This window comes from Ictidomys tridecemlineatus, chromosome 3, assembly GCF_052094955.1.
Source record: "Ictidomys tridecemlineatus isolate mIctTri1 chromosome 3, mIctTri1.hap1, whole genome shotgun sequence".
Lineage (NCBI taxonomy): Eukaryota > Metazoa > Chordata > Mammalia > Rodentia > Sciuridae > Ictidomys > Ictidomys tridecemlineatus.
This window is the reverse complement of record NC_135479.1, coordinates 33,685,591-33,708,764: the sequence shown is the minus strand read 5'-3', so window position 1 is coordinate 33,708,764 and position 23,174 is coordinate 33,685,591. Positions and strand designations below refer to the sequence as shown.

At 36.0% G+C, this 23,174-nt stretch overlaps 1 protein-coding gene across 3 annotated transcripts in view; it reads right to left on the bottom strand.

Moving 5' to 3' along the window:
* Rps6kb1 (ribosomal protein S6 kinase B1) overlaps positions 1-23,174 on the bottom strand; it is a 113,256-nt gene that overhangs the window by 17,709 nt on the left and 72,373 nt on the right. Inside the window, exon 15 of one of the 3 annotated variants that reach the window (XR_013436168.1) lies at positions 3,145-3,214. The exons of the other annotated variants lie outside the window; for them this stretch is intronic. The gene's annotated coding sequence lies outside the window, so the exon portion shown is untranslated. The remainder of the gene's footprint in view (positions 1-3,144; positions 3,215-23,174) is intronic. 3 annotated transcript variants of the gene reach the window in all.

Sequence of the window (23,174 nt, the reverse complement as noted above, 5' to 3'; positions counted from 1 at the left end):
TTTCCCCATATAGCTATCTAAAAAGCACACACACAACACAGAGACTAATTTTTTTGTCATTTATGTCTTTTGCTTCACCAATTTATTTACAGATTTATGGTTCATTGGCTTTTGGTTTGAAAATTAATGCTAAATCAATACTTTGTATAAATTTATTATGATTTCACTGTAAATTATTTTGCAATAGATTGTTTGACTGATGTGGTGTAAAACTCTATTGTATATAAATGAAAACATTAAGCAAGTTGAAGGCATAAAATCAGCTAGCACCCTAATATAGCAGCTTTTGAGTGAGAAACTATATAGCATTTTTATGTAGCATATGGGAAAACTGTGCAGCATGGGAGTTTTTAGCATTAATTCTACAGTTGTACTAAATCTAACATGTCAGTCTCTATCTCCACTCCAGCCAGATTTAAAGTGTGAAGTTTTCACTGCTGCACGGAATGCTGAAATCTAACATGGCAGTGTTCGAGGAAGCCCATCTTCATAAAGCAAGTCTAGACTATTTAGCATCTATACGTGGAAATCATCTTAACCATTGGGTATTTTGAAATGTAATTTTCTTCCAAATTATGGAATATTTCCAAAATTGCTCTAATGTTTTGACCACTCTATTATCTTTTAAGTAAAAGGAAATTATCACTACAATGAAGAGCAAGACATTTTAATTCTAATCACATTTTCAGAGCCTACCTTTCATTTCTGACATATCTTTCTGGTTTTGACAAATGAAAAACTGGAAACTGTGCAGTTGATTCACATAAGGAAGAAAGCATGCATAATAGCCGCAGTATTTTTAAAGGCACATATGTCATAACTCAATTGATTTTCACAAAGTGAACACACCCGTATAATCAAGACACAGACTGTTACTGGCTTTCCAGAAGCTCCCCTCCCATTTGTCTGCAGTCACTAGCCACTCTCATAAGGTAATCCTGACTTCTGATGGAGAGATTACTTTTGCTTGCTTTTATACTTCATACAACTGGAATAATACATTGGTGATTTTGAGAATGACCTCTTCCACTGGGTTTAGGTCTATGAATCATGGCCATGCTGTGGTCTATTCCTGCTCTTTGCCATATGCCATTCCATTATTGAAATGTTCTACAGTTTATCCTTTCCTCTGTTGGTGAGCATAGCTTCTACATTTTATCCATTATAAACAGTATTGCTACATTCTAGAGCATGACTTTTAGTGAATAGAAGTAAATACTTTGTTGGGTATAAATCAAAGTACTATTTCTATAGATGTACGGTTAAAACATCTACCCCTTGTGCTCAGCCTTATGGACAATGGCATCTTTTTCTTTCTTTCCCCCGCCCTCCACCCTCCAGATGCTGGGGATCAAACCCAGGGCTTCATACATGCTAGGTAAGTGCTCTACCACTGAGTTATTTCCCAGCCCTAAAGACATCTTTTTTCTAGTCATGATGTTAGGAAGGCAGCCTACAGTTTTTCTAATACAAAAAGGACATGACATTCAAAACATCCTGATCCTTAAGGCATTTGGAACATATTTATATCTTTATGGATTTAAAGCCTTAACTCAGCAGTATAAAAAATTAATTTTTATGTCATTGCACTTAATTTATATTTTAAGCCTACATTTTACCTGATGGCACAGATGATCACAGTGAATGTAAAATGCTCACCCTGCCTTTCCTCAGTTTCAGAGGCAAATATGATGCTGGCCATTTATTGCCATTTATTTAAACCAACATGTGCTGAGACACTGTCCTTCTTGCCTGTGATTTGCTGGGTATGCTGGCACCTTCCTGGTCTTGGCTACAAGCCTCTTCAGGTCTGCTGGCCATTTAGCCTACAGGGAGCAGGCAGCCTCTGGATACCCATACATACATTCATGTGTACCCTTCTCTTGCCAACCCATAGACACTATTAGCCCAGAGTACAGTAGGTAGACTGGCTCTTCATCCAGCCTTCTATATATGTTCATGGCATGAACTCTATTCCATGAATCTTCTGGACTTAAGTTTTTGAAAATCAAAAGCCCAGGTTTGGGCTGGGAAGGTAGCTCAGTAGTAGAATGCTTGCCTAGCATGCAAAAGGGTTTGACCCTCAGTACTGGCGTGGAGAGGAGCCCAGGTTTGTATACTTCAAAAGCTTTCCACCTGTATCACCCTTTGCTTGAGGCAGAGAATGGTGATGACCTGAGAGGAACGGAGGATAAAAAGGTAGAAGGGAATATTGTTCCACCACTTAAATATATGTTTCAGAGATGTAGCTTAGTAGTAGAGCACTTGCCTACTATGCATGAGGCCCTGGGTTTGATCTGTGGTACAGAGAAAAATATGTGTGTGCGTGCATGTGTTCTATTCTATCACTTCCTTGAACTCCCTTCATAACTTCGTGTGTGTGTGTGTGTGTGTGTGTGTGTGTGTGTGTGTGTGTTTGGGGGAGGGGCACTGAGGATTCAACCCAGGGTTATATTACCACTGAACCACATCCCCGGCCCTTTTATTTGTTTTGTTTATTTTTTGGTTTTTGGTGCCAGGGATTGAAATCAAGGGCATTCAAGTACTGAGCCATATTACCAGCCCTTTTAATTTTAAAATTTGGGCTGGGGGGTACTGGGGATAGAACTCAGGGACACTTGGCCACTGAGTCACATCCACAGCTCTATTTTGTATTTTATTTAGAGACAGTGTCTCACTGAGTTGCCTAGTGCCCACTTGTGCTGAGGCTGGCCTTGAATTTGTGATCCTCCTGCCTCAGCCTCCTGAGCCACTAGGATTACAGGCATGTGCCACCACAGCCTGCTCTTTTTATTTTTTATTTTTTAGACAGCATCTCACTAGGCTGCTTACAGCCTCTTTAAGTGGCTGAGACTGGCTTTGAACCTGCAATCTTCCTGCCTCAGCCTCCCAAGCTGCTGGGATTACAGGCGTGAGCCACCCCTTTTATTTTATTTTATTTTTATTTTGAGGCAAGTTCTCCCTAAATTGCTTAGGGCCTCACTAATTTGCTGAGGCTGGCCTTGAACTTGTGATCCTCCCAAGCTGCTGGGATTATAGGCATGCACCACCATACCTGGCATAACTTCTGATTTAAAAAACAAACGAATAAAAAAAAAACTTTCACAATACCTTCAAGTTTACCATGATTACAATTAGACTTACATCAGATTGAATTCAGTATAGACTTTGAGAAAGTTAATAGCTGTTTTTTGTTTCTGATAGTTTCACAATTCTGCAGAAAAGAAAATAATAGTGAATTACTATGAGCTACCATTTATTATTCCAGGTGTTTTGCTACAAACGCTATAAGTATTTCCTTAATTTTTATAGTAACCCCACGAAGGAGGGTATTATTTCTTCACTTTATGTATGAGCAAACTGAGGCATATGTAGGTGAACTAACTTGCTCAAAGTCACAAAACTAGGATTTGGGCCACTCAACCAAGTCAATGCAAAACAATCCCAAGTGCTACCATACTTGAGCAGATATCTTTAATGAAACTTCTGTTTAGTTAATGCTTTCAAAAATAAAAGCAGCTGGTTGTTTTAATACTATCAATGAGGAAGTTTTGATTTAAAAACATTGGGTGAACTAAAAAAACCCACAAAAATTATTTTAAAAGCATTGGGTGGAATTAAAAGTCATTTTTATTTCACATCAAACCCTCACATATTTACCTTTTGCTTCTAACTAAAGAAAACCTTGCTCATTGTAAAAACATTCAATTTCCCGTTAAATTTTTTTTTTAAGAGAGAGTGGAGAGAGAGAGACAGAGAGAGAGAGAGAGAGAGAGAGAGAGAGAGAGAGAGAGAGAATTTTTTAATATTTATTTTTTAGTTTTCAGCGGACACAACATCCCTGTTTGTACGTGGTGCTGAGGATCAAACCCGGGCGGCACGCATGCCAGGCGAGCGCGCTACCACTTGAGCCACAACCCCAGCCCTTCCCCATAAAATTATTTCTCCAAAGATTATGGTTACCAATAATATCTTATATATTTCTGTAGGTTTTTTTCCTATCTATATATGAAGTGGCTTCTATCTGTGGATATAGTTTTAAAAAAACACAAGAGTTGGTTGGAGTGTAGCTAGTGGTATAGTGCATGTTTTAGTATGCATGAGACCCTGGATTCAATCCCCAGGACCAAAAATAAAATAATAATAATAATAAATAAGCTGAGCCTGGTGACACATGTCTACTTGGGAGGCTGATGCAGAAGGATCATTTGAACCCAAAAGTTCAAAACTAGCTTGACCAACAGAGCAAGACCCTGTCTCAAATAAATAAGAACAAAGTAATGATATATTCTACAGTAAGGATGAAACTTAAAAACTTAATGCTAAGAGAAAGAAACCAATCACAATAGACAACATCACATCATCCAAGATTCCATTTGTATGAAATATCCTGGAATTATTCTGAGCATACCATCTGCTTTCTGGTGAGACACTAAACTAGATAGATAAGCCCCCTGCTATATTAGAGCTGTCATTTGAATGGTCAAAAAAAGAAAGAAAGAAAGAAAGAAAGAAAGAAAGAAAGAGAGAAACAAACAAACAAACATACTAATAAGAATGTTGCAAGCAAAGAAAACAGAAGTACTATCCTCCCAGACAGAAGCTTTTCATGTTGGCTATGCAGAAAGACCCGTGTGACCAACATAGGATGACTCAGTAGAGTAAGTAAAAGAAGTGGATGACTCAGTAGAGTAAGTAAAAGAAGTGGATGACTCAGTAGAGTAAGTAATAAGAAGTGAGGACAAGACCCATCTAATTGGAAGGTGGAGGCAGGAGGATCGCTTGAGCCCAGGAGTTCAAGGCCAACATAGTAATACCATCTCAAGCAAAAAAAAAAAAAAAAGACAATAGAGTGGTGGGCTGGATCATATGCATACTGCTAAATTTTTTACTTGTCTGGTATATTTGGGTAAATATAAATAAAACAAAGACACAACTTTTAGTGTTTGTAATGTAACCTATCATTTTGCATTCTTGATTTTTATTTTTTTTGCAGTCTTTGATTTTTAAATCCTGTGCTTTTTATTACAGAATTGTCAATTACTTTTAGGACAGGAAATCTTTGACTCGTAAAATACGGATATATTTAGGCAATCAAATGTATGCCCCTGTCTTGAACTGAAACATATACACACATAAGTCATTAATAAAAACAAAGCAGGACACCAAGATTCCTATCACCTAGCCCCTCAAAGGAAAGATACTTTTCATTCACAGTTTTGTATTTTGTTTCATTATTTACTTTTTCTTCTTTTTGAAAATAAAAGTTTATCTTTCCTAAGAAGAAAAAAACTCCTTTGAAAAAGTAAAAATGTGTAACAGATAAGTGTATAGTGATGTAATTCCTGTGAATATGGTACTTTAAGTTGAAGAAAATTTGCTTGTAAAACAAAGATTGCTGTATATGAGCTGTTTTTTTTTTAAATTCTGCATTCTAAATGCTTACTGTAGCTTCTTTAATAAAATCTTTGTGGGTCTTTATGGGCCTCCTCTGGAAAATCTACAGGTAGCCCAGTAGCTTTATATTTATATGAAAGTCAAAGAATAAACTGAAGATATCAGAAATGGGGTAAAGATTAAAGATCATACCCAAAGAAATCAATTGAGAATCAGTTTTTGGTATAAATGAAGCATAATTAACATTTTTCTTTAATTTTTTTTTTTTAGTTGTTGATAGATTGTAATTATTTCTTAATGCTTTTTTTCCCTTTTTTCAAATGCTGGGGATCAGACCCAGGGCCACGTATGTGCCAGGCAACCACTGAGAGGCATTCCCTGCTCTCTCCCTCCATCTTATAAATGCTATCACCAAACCCATTTAAGATTGGAAATAAATTATGTCATGCTGTGGTAACAATTTTAAAGAGTGGCCAGAATGAGAGTCAAAATTCTATAGCATTTCTTTACTGACAAGGAATTGCTGTCCAATATTTTACAAATTGCTCAATTTGTTATTTACTCTAAAGATTAGGTCAATGTGGAGTCATAATCTCTTTGGACCTTAATTTATTCATCTGTAAAATTATGGACTTCTTAAAAATTTAAGTTTGGACTTGTTATAAATCTAATTCCTAGCAGCAAATGTTCATGCATGCCCAGTTTCTGACTGATTAGAGCGCCCTCATGTGTGTCTTTGCTGTAATATTTTAGATATTGAGAAAGTAGTATTAATCTCAGTGACAGCAATACAATTAATAATGTATTTTTGCATTTATGATAGCTTCAAGTATCACTCAGTAAATGCTAGAGTGTGGCTAATTTTACTAAAGTTCCCTATCAAACTTCCTCCATGCCAAATGTTATTCTAAAACAATGTAGTTACTCCTGTTGCTTTGGTTTAAATTTTAATTAAATGACTTAAAGTGTCTTTTTCCTTTAGACTTCCAAGATAAATTTTTCATTATAATATTACTTTATTATCGGGCCTAAAAGAAAACATACAGGCAGTAAGTCATTTTTATGTGATAGCTTGACATCATATTTTTAGGGATAGATAATAAATTTTTTAAATACCTTTGTTTTATTTATTTTTATGTGGTGCTGAGGATTGAACCCATTGCTTCACACATGCTAGGCAAGCACTCTATGACCCCAGCCTCAATAATAAAAATTTACTTATGTAAATCACTGAAAAAAAATTTTTTTTGTCCTAATCAAAAAGACAACATTGGAGGGCACCAAAACAAAATCTCAGGTTTTTGTTTTTTGTTTTTAACAGAATACTTTATTTTTTTATTTTTATGCTAAAGATCAAACCCAGTGCCTCACATGTGTGAGGCAGTGCTCTCTGGTTGAGCTATAGTCCCAGCCCAGGAATCAGTTTTTTTAAAAACACACAAAAAAATCAAAATCTCAAAAATCCATTCATATTTTAAATTAAATAAATTTAATAAATATTTATTAAGCATCCACTATGTTCCAGGATTGAAATGTCAAACTATAGTTTCCACAGACACTAAAGCAAAAATGTAGTTCCTTTCCTCCTATAGAATGACCTTGTAAGAATGGCCTTGCCTAATATCTACTGTAAAGACTTAATAACATAACATATAAGCATATTTTAAAGAGTGAGGTGTTATTAAAATGTTTACAAGAGAAACCTTGGTGACTCTGAGCACTTATCTTTTTTTTTTTTAAAGAGAGAGTGAGAGAGGAGAGAGAGAGAGAGAGAATTTTTAATATTTATTTTTTAGTTCTCGGCAGACACAACATCTTTGTTGGTATGTGGTGCTGAGGATCGAACCTGGGCCGAACGCATGCCAGGCGAGCGCGCTACCGCTTGAGCCACATCCCCAGCCCTGAGCACTTATCTTAAGGATTATTTTGCATGTGGAAAATTCCTGAATGTGAGGTTCTTCTGATTTTTTAATTTTTCTTCAAATTTTCTATGACAGGAGAGAAAGTAGGATGATAGGATTATGTCAATCTAAAAAGATCGATCTAAACTATTCTTTATCACCTCTTACTCTTAGCAAGATATGGCATGGGCTGGTAGGAAATGGTAGTAGTTAAACCAAGAGGTCAGACTGGCTATACTGGACTAGCTAGAATGAAGCAATGACTCCTCTGGCAGAAGCCAGAATTTTCACCTTCTAAAATTTCCTGAAACCAGATACCAGCAACCCTTGATATTATACTGAGATGATATAAGTGGTTCTGTGATCCTAAGGAAAATTGATTAGAAATCCTCCCACTTTTTTTTTTTTCCTGGTACTGGGGATCAAGAACTCAGGCCCTGTGCTTGCTAGGCAAGTGCCCTACCACTGTTCTACATCCCCAGTTTTTCTTGAGGTTTCTAATGAGAAAAATTCTAAGGACCCAGAGTTTGTGAAAATTCTTGGCTGAGAACACAGGAAGACTAAGGGGACAATGGCTAATCACAATCACCAACTACTTCACATCAAAATTAATCTCTGGAGCAATATTATATCAGATCTCAGATCTCAGAGGAAGGAACATTTCTGCTCTGTTTCCTCAAGGTTACCAATCAAAAAAAAAAAAAAAAAAAAAGGCTTTCCCAGGCCTGTTGACTCCTCTTAAGAGTGATATAATTTCTTTTCTACCTCTTAAAGGTCTCCTCTATAGATTGTTTCGTGTTAGTTTCAGGGGGAAGAGAGAAAAAGTTTAATAAAACAGAGTTCTGTAGTGGGAGTTAATGAATTTTCATTCCCTGAATAGAGCTCCACATAGCTGCCTCAATCTGAATGTCCAAGGGAGCAGGGGACCTAGGCATTCTTTGTTCCCTGAATTAACACCATAATAATACTTCAGAACCTCATCTGAATCTTCTAAAGTTTATTTTTTCCATAATGTAAAAAAAATAACAAGAAAGTTCAAGATGCTTTTCTGTCATATCCAAACATGTGGGAAATAATCAGAGTTTTTCCAGGTTCATTTTCCTTATCTCAGAATAGAAGAAAAAATACTGAATTCGTAGGGAATTGGAAGTTAGACATCTTGATGAAATCACCTATCACTCTAAGGAGACTAAATGTTTGCTGTATTAGTTTAAAAACAGAAAAGTAAAAATCCAAACAGGACCCAAACATATGCTTAATTTAGTATATGATAAAAACTAGGATTCCAAGGTTGGGGATATAGGTCAGCTATAGAGAACTTGCTTATGTGAGGTCCTGGGTTCGGTCCCCAAAGCTACAAAAACAAAACACCACCACCACCACAACACTTAGCATTTCAGGTCAGTGGGAGAGAGATGGCTTATTCAATAAATGTAATGAGGGGATGGGATGTGGCTCAAGCGGTAGCGCGCTCGCCTAGCATGCGTGCGGCCCGGGTTCGATCCTCAGCAGCACCACATACCAACAAAGATGTTGTGTCTGCCGAGAACTAAGAAAAAATAAATAAATGTTAAAATTCTCTCTCTGTCCTCCTCTCTCACTCTCTCTTTAAAAAAAAAATGTAATGAGATGACTCATTATATCTCTTTTAAAAAGGTAAATAATTACTTTAGGCCAAAATAAACTCCATATATGTCAAAAATTAAAGATAAAATAAGAGACCATGAAAATTCTAAAGGGAAACGTGGATGAATATTTCTGTGATATTGCAGTAACAACAACAACAACAACAACAACAAAAGGCTTTTTTAAGCACGTATTACCAAATTCAGAAGTTATGAAGAAATTTTTTTTTGTCTACAGGAAAAAGACTAAAAGACACTAAAAAACAAAACCAAAAGCCTTTAGCCAGGTGCATCTGTAATCCCAGCAACTCAGGAGGCTGAGGTTGGAGGATTGCAATTTTAAAGCCAGCCTCAGCAACCTAGCAAGACCCTGTCTCAAAATTTAAAAAAAAATTTTAAAAAGGGGCTGAGGATGTGGCTCAATGGTTAAGCCTCCCTGGGTTCAATCTCCGCTACCAAAATAAAAGGCTTTTTAAAGCATGCATTACCAAACTCAGAAGTTATGAAGAATATTTTTTTGTCTGTAGGAGACTAAAAAACATAAAATAATACCTTTAAAAAAGAGAAAAGAGGGGCTGGGGTTATGGCTCAGCAGTAGAGTGCTTGCCTAGCACATGTGAGGTGCTAGGTTCAATCCTCAGCACCACATAAAAATAAATAAATAAAATAAAGGTATTGTGTCCAATTATAACTAAAGGTATTGTGTCCAATTATAACTATATATATATATGACATATTATGTTCTTAAATTGGAATAATTAATATAAGAATGGCAATTCCTCCTAAATTACCAGGTATATGCAATTCCAATCAGAATTCCTTGATTTTTAAAAATCTGGATGGTAGCCAGACATGGTGGCACACACCTATAATCCCAGCCACTCTGGGAGGCTGAGATAGCAGGCTTGTAAGTTCCATCAGTCTCAGCAATTTAGTGAGACTCTGTCTCAAAATAAAACAAGAAAGCCTGGGGATGTGGCTCAGTAGTAAAGTTCAATACTGGGTTCAATATCCAATATGGGAGGAGGGTGGAGAGGTGAGGGAGAAGGAAGAAGAGTAGTACAAGGGAAGCAAGCAATAGAAAAATAGACAAAGGATACAAAAGGTAAATAGCAGGAGAGGAAATATTATGTAATCATTTAGGTAACATGTTAAGTGCTGAATTAGTAATGTGACTAAACTGAGAAGATTCAATATCCCTTCTACAGAGGTTTGTTGGTTCTTTCTTTCTCTTTTCTTTCCTTCCTCTCCTTCTCTCCTTTCCTTTCTCCTTTCTTTTCTCATAATTTTTGGTGTTGCTGAGGACTAAATCCAGGGGCACTTACCTCTGAGCAACATCTCCAGCCATTTTTATTTTATTTTGAAACAGGATCTGGTATTTGATCTCTCAAATATGGGATCTTCCTGCCTCAGCCTCTGGGGACATGTTTGCAACTGGCCCTACAGTTGGTTAAAATGGAGCCATCTCTTTTCCCTCTCTTCTCCCTTCCCTTTTTCTCCTCTCCCACCCCCACCCCCTTTCTTTCTTTCCCTTCAGTGAATCAAAGGTTTCACCAGATTTGGACTTTTTTTTTTTTCATTAGTTTGTTGGCTCAGAGTTCCCATCATTGGAATAATAAAACTCGACCATTCCCCCAGACATGGTTTGGATTCTAATTTCTCTAGAGTGATTATTTCCTCTTTGAGATCAGTCCAGTGTTGGAAAGCAAACTTATTTTAGTCTCTAGGTAGAAAAGCCTCACTCTGGGTACCTGCTTTAAGGACCCAGTACGGAAAATTATCAGACTTTAATAACCACTTTCCTTCAGCCTAGAAAATATTTTAACAGATTAAAATATAAAGAAGAAGCCAGGCATGGTGGCACATGCCTGTAATCCTAGTGTCTTGGGAGACTGAGGCAGGAGAATTGCGAGTTCAAAGCCAGCCTCAGCAAAAGTGAGCACTAAACAACTTAGTGAGACCCTGTCTCTAAATAAAATACAAAACAGGGCTGGGGATGTGACTCAGTAATCATATGCCCCTTAGTTCAATCCCCAGCACCAAAAAAACCGAAATAAATAGAATGAAGGTGTTGTGTCTGTCTACAACTAAAAACAAAAAAACATTTCTTAAAAAAAGAAGAAATGTGATAAATAAAAATATTTAGTTAAGAGTGCTTCCAAGTTTAGTTGACCTTCAGCTGATCTAGGAGACACCTCACATATTGCTGATATACACAAAATACCAACAGTTATATATGAAATTTTGAAAATATTTTTAACTGAAAATTGAACTCAGGAACTCTCAACCACTGAGCCACATTCCTAGACCTTTTATCTTGCTAAACTGCTGAGGCTGGCCTTGAAATTGTGATCCTACTGCATCAGCCACCTCATATCATTGGGATTACAGGCGTGGGCTTCCCCATCAGTTAACTGTTGGTATTTTGTGTATAAGGGACTAGTTTTAATTCAGCATGGTAAAACAAGCAGACAAGAATACAATTGTCATGCAAAAAAAATTTAATACTCACAGATCCCTAGAATCAGGTTGTATGCCACATAACATAAGTCACAGGTGAAAATATAAGCATTAGGGGCAGAAGAAATGGGGTGGAGTGGGGTGGGTGGGAAACATGGCAAGAGTTTTATCATGGCTTGGTGGGGAAGAACAGGCAAGGCAGGGTAAATAGGCTTAAGTTTGTCTAAATTGACTAATTTGGTGGGCTCTAGAGTGTAAGGGTTGTCTGTTACCTAGGGCAAGGGAACAGTGGTCTATAGTATAAGAACTCAATAAAGGTGCTAGGGCTGTGGCTCAGCGGTAGAGCACTTGACTAGCACATGTGAGGCACTGGGTTTGATCCTTAGCACTACATAAAAATAAATTTAAAAATAAAGTTATTGTGTCCAACTACAACTAAAAAATAAATATTTTTTTAATTCAATAAAGGAAGAAGTTGGGGGACCCGGTCTTTGGTTTCCTTAGTTTACTGTCTCCAGGAATTAGCTTACTCTGGGAGGAGCAGCCCTTCCCCAGTCAGGATGCTTATGCCAGAGCATCAAGAGCAAGATAAAATACAGCCTGGCGAGGTGACGGTAATCCCAGCAGGAGGCTGCCAGCCTCAGCAACAGCTAGGTGCTAAGCAACTCAGTGAGACCCTGTTTCTAAATAAAATACAAAATAGGACTGGGGATGTGACTCAGTGGTCGACTGCTCCTGAATTCACTCCCCAGTACCAAAAAAAAAAAAAAAAAAGTGAATACATATACCAATAATGCTATAGTGCGTAAAAGGCAGAAAATGCATGCAATTAGGAGAGACACCACACATTCATATGCTGTAAATTCAGGGAGCCAATAAACTGATAACTGAGATCCTGAAACTGGGCTTCAATAATTCAACTTCTATAAAAAATTAATTATAAATTTTTAAAAATTAAAAGGAGAAAAAAAATCTTTGTTAAAATGGCACAATCATCAGCTAATCATTCTCAGATAGAACATTTAACTCATTTAATCTGATCTAGGTTTGACCAATCAGATTATGTCACAAGTTAGCACAGCTAACTCTTGAGGCTAACAAATTCATATGGCTTGACGATCATGTTATATCAGCGGCCACTTATAACCAAATATTTTTCAAATTTTACTTTTTTCTCATCATTAATTGATGGCTAAAGTATTTCTCTGAAAAACTGTGACAAATAAAATAAGTAGACAAAAATGTTTTAGAATCAGGATAAAAAATAAGTAGAAAATGCTAGGTTTTTTTTATCTAATGAAATATAAATAAGTTAATAAAGTGACTATATGTAAGGTGTTTTATCTTTTTGTCAGTAGTTGTTCGTATTAATACAAATAGAAAAGGCAGAAAAATGATGTAACTATAAATGTGGTTTTGTGAGTAAAATAATAATATTTTTAAATACACTTATTTATTTTTATGTGGTGCTGAGGATTCAACTCAGTGCCTCAAGCATGCTGGGCAAGCCCTCTACCACTGAGCTACAAACCCCAGCACAAAATAATAATCTTAAACAGCAATTTAGGAAAAAATGAGTATCTTAAGTATGTCTGTGCCAATTTTGAACAATCATGAACTAAAGTGGACAACTAATTGTTTTGTTTTTAGTACTGAGGATTGAGTCCACAGTTGCTTTACCACTGAGGTACATCCCAGTCCTTTTTATTTTGAGACAAGGTCTTTCTAAGTTGCTGAGGCTACTCTTGAACTTCTGATCCTCCTACCTCAGTCTCCTGAGTTGCTGGGATTTCAAGCATACTTCACACAGGCTTTATTTTTTTTAAAATTTTATTCACTGTCCAACGTCTCTCTTCCTATTTGGGAAACATCTTCCATTGAACATGCTCTGGTAAGAATTAAGTTCCAGCTTTCTATTATGAAAACCTATAAGACTAGATACTCCACCATTCCTTTCAGGCCCTGCCACAAATGTACAGGAATCTGATCTAGGTTTGTCCAATCAGATTATGTCACAAGGAATATGAAATGTTGAATGAAATTCACAATGACTCAAGGACAGTTGGAATTGTTTTGATGTTGGCAGTAAGTGTCCAGATGCTAAGGTTGCAAGCCCTCACCAGGTTGTTAGGTGGCATAACCTCAGCTATGTCTTCTACAGCCTGGCCCCACTTAATTGTTGCATGTTTTCCAAGCCTGATTCTCTAGCTCTCCTGATAATTTTGTGAGTTCCCCAGTATCCTTTCAATAGATCCTTTCATTGTCCATAAGAATTTATCAAATCAACTCTTCCTTTAGCAACATGACAATAGAAATATTTCACCAAATTTTATTCTGATTTTACAGGAGTAATTGATTCCAAAACAATATTACTAGTATGTTCACCCAAAACCTTTCACATTACAGTTTCAACAAATTTAAAGAACAGACTGAAATTTTTCCAGAGTATGAAACAGCCTTTAAGATCATAGGTGAGGGGCTGGGGTTGTGGCTCAGCAGTAGAGTGCTCGCCTAGCGAGTCTGAGGCCCTGGGTTCAATCCTTAGCACCACATGAAAATAAATAAATAAAATAAAGGTATTAAAAAAAAAAAAAAAAAGATTGGGGCTGGGGATGTGGTTCAAGCGGTAGCGCGCTTGCCTGGCATGGCTGTGGCCCGGGTTCGATCCTCAGCATCACATATAAACAAAGATGTTGTGTCCACCAATAACTAAAAAATAAATATAATTCTCTCTCTCTCTCTCTCTCTCTCTTTAAAAAAAAAAAAAAAGATCATAGGTGAGCCAGGTTCAGTGACACACCCCTATACCCCTGTAATCCCAGTGGCTCTGGAGCTGAGGCAGGAGGATGGCAAGTTTAACGCCAATCTCAGCAATCTGGCACCTCTGGGTTCAATCCCTGGTATAAAAAAATCAGTGGTGAAAGTAAAATTATTTATTCGCATATATGAACTGATATATAAAATCCTAATGAATCCATAAAAATATTTATACTAGAATTAATAAACCAGTGTGGCACAGTTGCAGGATACAAGATCAGTAAGTAAAAACCACAGTGGCAGAACATTTGCCTAAGATGTGAGGTCCTGGGCTCAACCCAAAGCACTGCCAAAGAGACAGACAAGAGAGAGAGAGAGAGAGAGAGAGAGAGAGAGAAATTTAGAGAGAATTTCAATACACTGGCAATGAATAATCCAACAATAAAATCAAGAAAATAGTTCCATTTATAATAGCATCAAAAGAACTAAATATAATGAAAGAAGTATAAGATTTATATACTGAAAACTACAAAAGACTACTGAAAGAAATTAAAGGAGACCTAAATAAATGGAAAGACAGTCCATGTAAAAGAGCCAGAAGACTTAATTTTTTTTTTTGAGAGAGAGAGAGAGAGAAAATTTTTAGTATTTATTTTTTTAGTTTTCGGTAGACACAACATCTTTGTTTGTATGTGGTGCTGAGGATCGAACCCGGGCTGCATGCATGCCAGGCAAGTGCGCTACCGCTTGAGCCACATCCCCAGCCCCGACTTAATATTCTTAACATGCTATTCCAGCCTCAAATGGATTTTCAGCTTCAAAGCAAGCCTATCAAAATCCCAGTACTGTTTCTTGAAGAAACTGTTAAATTGCCCCTATAAAATTCACATAAAGATACAAGGGAATCTAGGGCAATCACTGAATTTTTTTTTAAAAATAAGTACAACCTGTACTGGTATATTAAGAAAAAAGAGAGAAATGGATTCATATAAAATGCTCAATTAAAACCTGTAGGCAGAAAACAAGTGAAAAAAAATGCAAGGGACTCAAAATGGCCCAAAGAATCTTTTTTTCTTTTTTTTTTTTTGGGGGGGGGGGCAGGTGGTGTACTGGGGATTTAACTCAGGAGCACTTATCACTAAGCCACATCCCCAACCCCTGCTCTATTTTGCATTTTATTTAGAGACAAGGTCTCACTGAGTTGCTTACCACCCTGCTTTTACTGAGGCAGAAATATTAAGTCTTCTGGGTCTTTAACATGGACTGTCTTTCCATTTATTTAGGTCTTCTTTAATTTCTTTCAGTAGTCTTTTGTAGTTTTCAGTATATAAATCTTATACTCCATCCTCCTCCTCAGCCTCCTGAGCCACTGGGATTATATATAGGTGTGCACAACTGTGTCCAGCTGCCAAAACAATCTTGAAAAGGAGGAACATAGTTGAAAGATATTTTCAATTTCAAAACATATTACAAAGCTACAGTAATTAAAATAGCATGGCACTGGAATAAGAACATACATATAGATCAATGGAATAGAATTAGAGCCCTGAAATAAATGCTTATGTTTATGGTTGACTGATTTTTGACAAAGTTGCCAAAAAATTCAACGGGAAAGAGAAAGACTTTCAATAAATAGTATTAGGACAATTGGATTGCTATAGAATTTATCTGGGCTCTGACATTACACTATATGTAAAAATTAACTCATGCAGGTATAGTGATGCATGCCTGAAATCTCAGAAGCTCAGGAGGCCGGAGCAGGAGGAGTGCTGTTCAAAGCCAGCCCTTGACAATTTAGTGAGACCCTGTCTCAAAATAAAAAAGGTTGGGGATGTGGCTCAGTGGTTAAGCATCCCTAAACACCCCTCCAAAAAAAAAAAAAAAAAAAAAAAAAGAAAGAAAAAAGGGGGGGGAGGAGAAAACACCATCAAGAGGTGGCATTTGCCAGTAATTGCAGTTACTCAGGCAGGAGGATTGATTGAGACCAGGAGTTCAAGGCCATCCTAGACAAATAGTAAGATATTGCTCAGGATAAAAAAAAAAAAAAGAAAGAAATACCATCAAGAAAGTGAAAAGAAGGTTAAGAAGGATAGTAGAATAAAACAGACATTATTACCCTTTGTACATATATAACTATATGACCAAAGGGATTCTACCTCATGCATGACCAGAAGGAGGAGAAATTATACTCCATTATATACCATTATATATGTATGATGTATCAAAGTGCATTTTACTGTCATGTATAACTAATTAAAATAAAAAATGAAAAAAAAAAGGTGAAAAGGGGGGCTGAGGTAGAGTGCTTGCCTCACACATGTGAGGTCCTGGCTTCAATCCTCAGCACCACATAAAAATAAATAAATAAAATAAAGACATTGTGTCCATCTACAATTAAAAAAACTTAAAAGAAAAAAAAAGTGAAAATGGGTTCAATCTCCAGTACTGAAAAAGAAAAAAGAAAAGATAACCTATAGGCCAGGCATAGTGGCATATTCCTATAATCCTAAGGCTGAGGCAAAAGGATCACAAGTTCAGTGCCAGTCTCAACAATTCGGTGAGGCCCTAAGCAATTTAGTGAGCCCTGTCTCAAAAATAAAAAGGGCTGGGGATGTGGCTCAGTTCTAAAGCACTCCTGGTTTCAATCCCTATACCAATAAAATAAAATAAAAAAAAAAAGAAAAGAAAGAAAGAAAAAAGAGATGTCTCCATAGATATACAAAAGGACAATAGGCACATGAAAACATGTTCAACATCAGCAGTAATTCCATTCCTAGGTATGTACTCAAGAGAAATGAAAACATGTCCATCCAAAGACTTATATACAAATGTTACTGTTCATAACAATCAACAAGCAAGAAACAATCCAAATGTCCACCATCTGATGAATGAATAAACAAAATTAAATATCCATACAATGGAACATTATTTGGCAAGAAAACTACTGATATATGATTCAACAGGGATAAACTCAAAAACATATGCAAAGTGAAAGAAGCCAGTCACAAAAAGGCCAAATATTTATGATTCCATTTGTACAAAAGATCCAGAATACACAAATCCATGGAAAATAGGTCAGTGGTTGCCAGTGCCTGGGGCAATGGGCAATGGAGAATGACTGCTAATGGATTCAGAGTTTCTTTTTTGAAGTGAAGAAAATGTTCTCAATTTGTAATGATGATGATTACACAACTCTGTGAACATACTAAATCCACTGAATTGTATACTTTAAAGGATGAATTTTATGCTATGTGAATAATAAAGTGTTAGTTAAAAAACACACTTGGGGGTTGCTGCCTGTACACAGAGGTGACCTTCAGATTCATGCTGGTAGCAAAAGAAAAAAATAACTGCAAGTGCAGCAACTGCTGCTAAAGAAACACCAGCCGTTTCTAATTTTATACTGTCCTATATTTTGCTGTGAGTTTCGTCACTTTAGATAATGCTACACTAGAGGCCAAAACAGAAATGTCTTTTACATTTTATTATAACAGCTAAATTGGGAAATAAACTCACCAATTGCTTTTTAAAAAAGGAAATGAGCTAAAAACAACATAGAAGTAAGTGAGCTTAAATAAACCTTTGCTCAGTAAGATGAATGTGTCTCACAGGGGAGGAAGAGTTTGGTAGTAAAAATAGTTTAAAGTGTTACATTATTTTAAAAGACATTTTCTTTCATTTACTGCGGATGGCCAAACATCATTTTAAAACATATGGTAAATCTGTTGGATAGTAAAAAGAAATGACATCTTGTTTCCATTTTCCTATTTCTTCCATTTAATCTCTTTATTGCAAATCATTTTCCATTGTGGGAGGATATTAAATTTAAATCAAATTGATGGTAAAAAGCAGTGTCTATGTTCCCAAATTCATTTTTCTTAGTAGCACTGCCTCCTACAGCCATTTTATGAAGAATACTATAGCTGAGTAGTTAATATTTTTGAAGATTGTTCAAATTGGTCTGTTCTTCATGGAAATCCACAAATTGGGGGTTTCTTTCTTGGCAAAAGTTCTTTTTGTAAGTTTAAAAAAAAACTATTTACAAAAAATTTATGGAGTTAAGATATCAACATTTTAAATAACTTTAATATTCTTTCCTGAGAAAAGATCTGGAACTGGTAAGCATTTAAGGAATGATATAAAGTTTTATTTGTAAAGATAAATAATAATTAACATGTATAGTGCTCACCATGTCTTTAATCTGTTCTAAATGTCCTACCCAAGAGTGTATACCCATACATAAACACATACTTAGGAATATGAATGTAGGGATATAGCTCAGTGGCTTCCTGAACATGCACAGGTCCTGGCTTCAAGCACTAGGAAAACACAAATAAATGAATAAATAAATATTCTTTACCAATACCCTACTAAGATATGGGAAACAAGATAAAGTGAGGTTAAATAATTTGTCCAGGCTAAACTCAAGGGTGTTTGGCTTCAGAGTCTATGCTTTTGATGATTACTCTATGTGAGTATCAAGAGATCTAAGGCGAACATTAAACAGCCAGCAGTTACTTCCTATCTCTTGTTCAATATTGACAAGTATAAAATAGCTAGTGTTTCCTTTGGATATAGGATACATTTAGGGCTTACTGTAAAGTTCTTTTACAGGAAAAGAGGTGACTAATTTCTGTTTTTCAACCCCCTTGATATATAATAAATTTTCGAGACTTAGTGGCTCATTTTAAGATTCCAAATAATTTTTTAGACTATAGTATATTAATTTAGGATAAAATGAAAATACATTAAAAATATATATTGAGGGCTGGGTTGTAGCTTACTGGTAGGGCCCTGACCTAGCATGTGTCAGGCACTGGATTCGATTATCAACACTACGTATAAACAAATAAAATAAAGGTCCATTGAGAAAAAAAAAAAAACATTGAAAATAAGTAAATAGGGGCTGGGGATGTGGCTCAAGCGGTAGTGCACTGGCCTGGCATGCGTGCAGTGCTGGGTTCGATCCTCAGCACCACATACAAATAAAGATGTTGTGTCTGCCGAAAACTAAAAAATATATATTAAAAAAAGAAAATAAGTAAATAAATCTATATACTTATATTTCAGAAGATTAATCACTGAGCTACATGATACATACAAATTTTTATATAATAAAGGTATCTACTTTGATAATTTGCATGGATTTTTTTAGCTTAAAAAGCAAAGGAAAACATATTTCGTAATATTGTAAAAACAATCAACTCCATCCAACTAATTACTTTGGAACAATTCCCCAAAAACATTTTTATTTGAGGATAGAGACAAAAATTGCTCCCCTATACTCACATATACATTTCTAAGCCCATAAAATAATCTGATTGATTTTATTTAAAATATCAATTCTAGGGTTGGTGTTGTGACTCACTGGTAAAGTGCTTGCCTAGAATGTGTGAGGCACTGCGTTCGCCTCAGTACCACATAAAAAAAAATAACTAAAATAAAGGTATTATGTCCATCTACAACTAAAAAAATATATTTAAAAAGTATCAACTCTAGAACCAGACTGGTCTATGACCAATCTTTATTCATTCAAAACTTTCATTTAAAACATTTTCATTTTGTGCCAACTTCAACTGACTGGTAATAGAAGCCTAGAATTTTGTGCTAAGAGGAAATCTGAGGCTGTTCAGGCTGCACAAGAATGACTTTGAAATCAGCTGTCAATATCTGCCACTGGTATGAGTAGGTGGAATGGCAACATAGGGCTATATATTTACCCTGAATTAGTGGATATAATTTCTATAAATAAAAAAGGATTAATTGTAGTTCCTACCCTAACGGGACTTAGATTAAAACTGGGAATATAAATATGCCAAACCAATAAAGCCCATTTTTCTTTTTTTTTTTTAAAGAGAGAGTGAGAGAGGAGGGAGAGAGAGAGAGAGAAAGAATTTTTAATATTTATTTTTTAGTTCTCAGCAGACACAACATCTTTGTTGGTATGTGGTGCTGAGGTTCGAACCCGGGCCGCACGCATGCCAGGCGAGAGCGCTACCACTTGAGCCACATCCCCAGCCCCTAAAGCCCATTTTTCAATAAAAAATAATATCATTTGTTATCTCCCCAAATGAGAAACTAACACTTCAGGTTATTCCTCAGATACTTAGGGAACAAATATCTGAGACATCAGCTGTTTCACATATGGGTAAGAGAGTCAAGAAACAAATACTTGTGTGTTCAAAGAAAGTGAAAGGCCAAGATATAAAGAAAGTAGGAGATATAACTGGATAAGAGGAGAGGAAAAACATTCTATGATGGAAGGAAGATGGGTATGAAAAGCAGGGGGAGAGGGAGAAAATGAACATGAAATGTCTTACTATCTGGGGTAAAGAGTATTTAAAAACATCCAAAACTTGGAAATAAGAGAAAGAGATTACTGGGGTCTTTTCACTGGAATGCAGGATGTCATTTAGACCCGCTGGGAATTATCTGAGTATGGAGGGGTGTGCATCTGAATTAGAGTTTCTATGGAGGGGTGTGCATCTGAATTAGAGTTTCTATGAACTAGGCCATAACTTTACAGGGGGTAGTGTTACCATGTTAAAAACTGATGAAAATACAAATAGTTCTTGTCAAAGAGCGATGCAAATAATTCTTTTTTTTTTTTTTTTTTTGAATTTTTTTAACATTTATTTATTTTTTCTTAGTTCTCGGCGGACACAACATCTTTGTTGGTATGTGGTGCTGCTGAGGATCGAACCCGGGCCGCACGCATGCTAGGCGAGCGCGCTACCGCTTGAGCCACATCCCCAGCCCCGCAAATAATTCTTGCCCTTAGCAAAACAAATGCAAATCAATTGTTTTGTATCTGGTAAAAGATGTCACTCCAGCTGGGTAAGGGAGCACCCACCTGTATTCCCAGCAACTCAGGAGGCTGAGGCAAGAGAATCACAAGTTTGAGGCCAGCCATAGCAACTCAGGAAGCCCTGTCTCAAAATAAAAGATTTTTTAAAAGCTAGGGATGTAGCTCAGTGATAAAGCACCCTTGGGTTCAATCTCTAGAGCCATAAAACAAAAACATAAATCAAAATATTATGTCTCCCACTTTGTAGGAATTTGAAATCTATTAGCAAATTTATTATAGCATTCCTTTGACTGACCATATAAATTCTGTCAAAAATTTCTTTAAAGAAAATTAACATCTTAATATCTTAATGTTCTTTAGTGAACTTAATAAGTAATTTAACTTTTAGAAATTATATTTTAGTAAGAGTTGTGTAGGAAAGTAATGATAGGCTAGAAAGTGGGAATAAAAGAGTTGTAGTGGACTTAGCTAACTTTGGATCCAATAATAGTGGGTAACAGAGGAACAGTAAAGGAGCAGCATCATGCAGTTAATATGTACTCTTTTTTAGGGTAATGATGATGAGAGAGCATTTATTACTCTATTGAAAATGAACATAGCCTCAGGAACCTGTGGGACAGTATCCGACTGACTTAACATTCATGTCACTGGAGTTCAAGGAGAAATTTTTTTTTTCCTGTGAACACTGTCAAATTATGACAAACTTTATGGCTTAAAATAACAGGAATTTATTCTCTCAGTTCTGGAGTCCAGATATCTGAAATTAAAGAAAGATCAGCAGAACTACATTCCTTCTGAGGCTCTATGGGAAAACCCACTCCTTGCCTTTTTTAGGCTGTCAGCATCTTGGCTTATGACCATATCTGTCTTTCAAAGAAGGTACACAAATGATCAACAACCCCACGAAAAGATGTTTATCACTAGTTATTAGGGAATGCTAATCAAAACCAACAAGATATCAACTTACGCCCATTGGGATGGCTACTATCAAACATCCAGAAAATAATGGGTACTGGCAAAGAAGTGGAGAAATTGGAACTGTTGTGCAGTTCATAGGCTATTTCTAAAAATGGTGTAAACATACCAATTAAAAGCAGAAATTGTCAGATTGTATTTAAAGCAACCCATAAGCAGGTTAGGAGAAAAATTATTTTTAAAAATTATTTAAAATTATGTAAAAACTAATCAAAAGAAACAGAGTTGCTATATATGGACAGGGATAAAAAGAGTATTTATGCAATGTTAAATGATCAAATTTCCACAATGACATAACAATTATAAATGGGTAAGGACCTAACAACAGATCCTCAAAAACATATGAGGCAAAAACTGATAGTACTAAAATTCTAAAGAAAAATATATGAATTCATAATTAAACATGGAGATTTCAATACTTCTCTCTCGGGAACTGAGAAGAAGGAGACAGAAAATCAGCAAAGACTTGGCGGACCTAAAAAACACCACCAATCAACTTGACCTAATAGACATTTGTAAAATACATTACTCGACAAGAGCAGAATGCACATTCTTTTCAAGTACACCTAGAACTTTACCAAGACACATGATATTCTAAATCACAAAACAAATTTTAAAGTATACATAGTAAAAAGTATACATATCTCTACATGTATTAGAATTAAATTAGAAACCAATGATAGGAAAGTCTCAGGAGATCCCCAGATACTCAGAAATCATTTTTTTTTTTTTTGTACCAGGGATTGAATCCAGGGGCACTTAACCAATGAACCATATCCCCAGCCCTTTTATTTTTATTTATTTATTTGAGACAGCATCTTGGTAAGTTGTGTAGGGCCTCACTAAACTGCTGAAAATGGCTTTGAACTCGTGATCCTCCTGCCTCAGCCTCCTAAACTGATAGGATTACAGGTGTGTGACACCACGTCTGATTAGACAACATAGTTCTAAATAACACAAGAATCAAAAAAGAAACTGTAAGGGAAATTAGAAAATATTTTGAACTGAACAAAAATTTAAATACAACATATCAAACTTATGATATGCTGCTAAAACAATGCTTAGTGAGAAATCTATAAAAATATGTTTATATCAAAAAAGAAAAAGATCTTTCTAAATGCAGCAGTGCGTACTTATAATCCCACAGACTTAGGAGGCTGAAGTAGGAAGATCACGAGTTCAAGACCAATCACAGCAACTTAGTGAGACTCTGTTTCAAAATGAAAAGGGCTGGGGATGTAACTTGGTGGT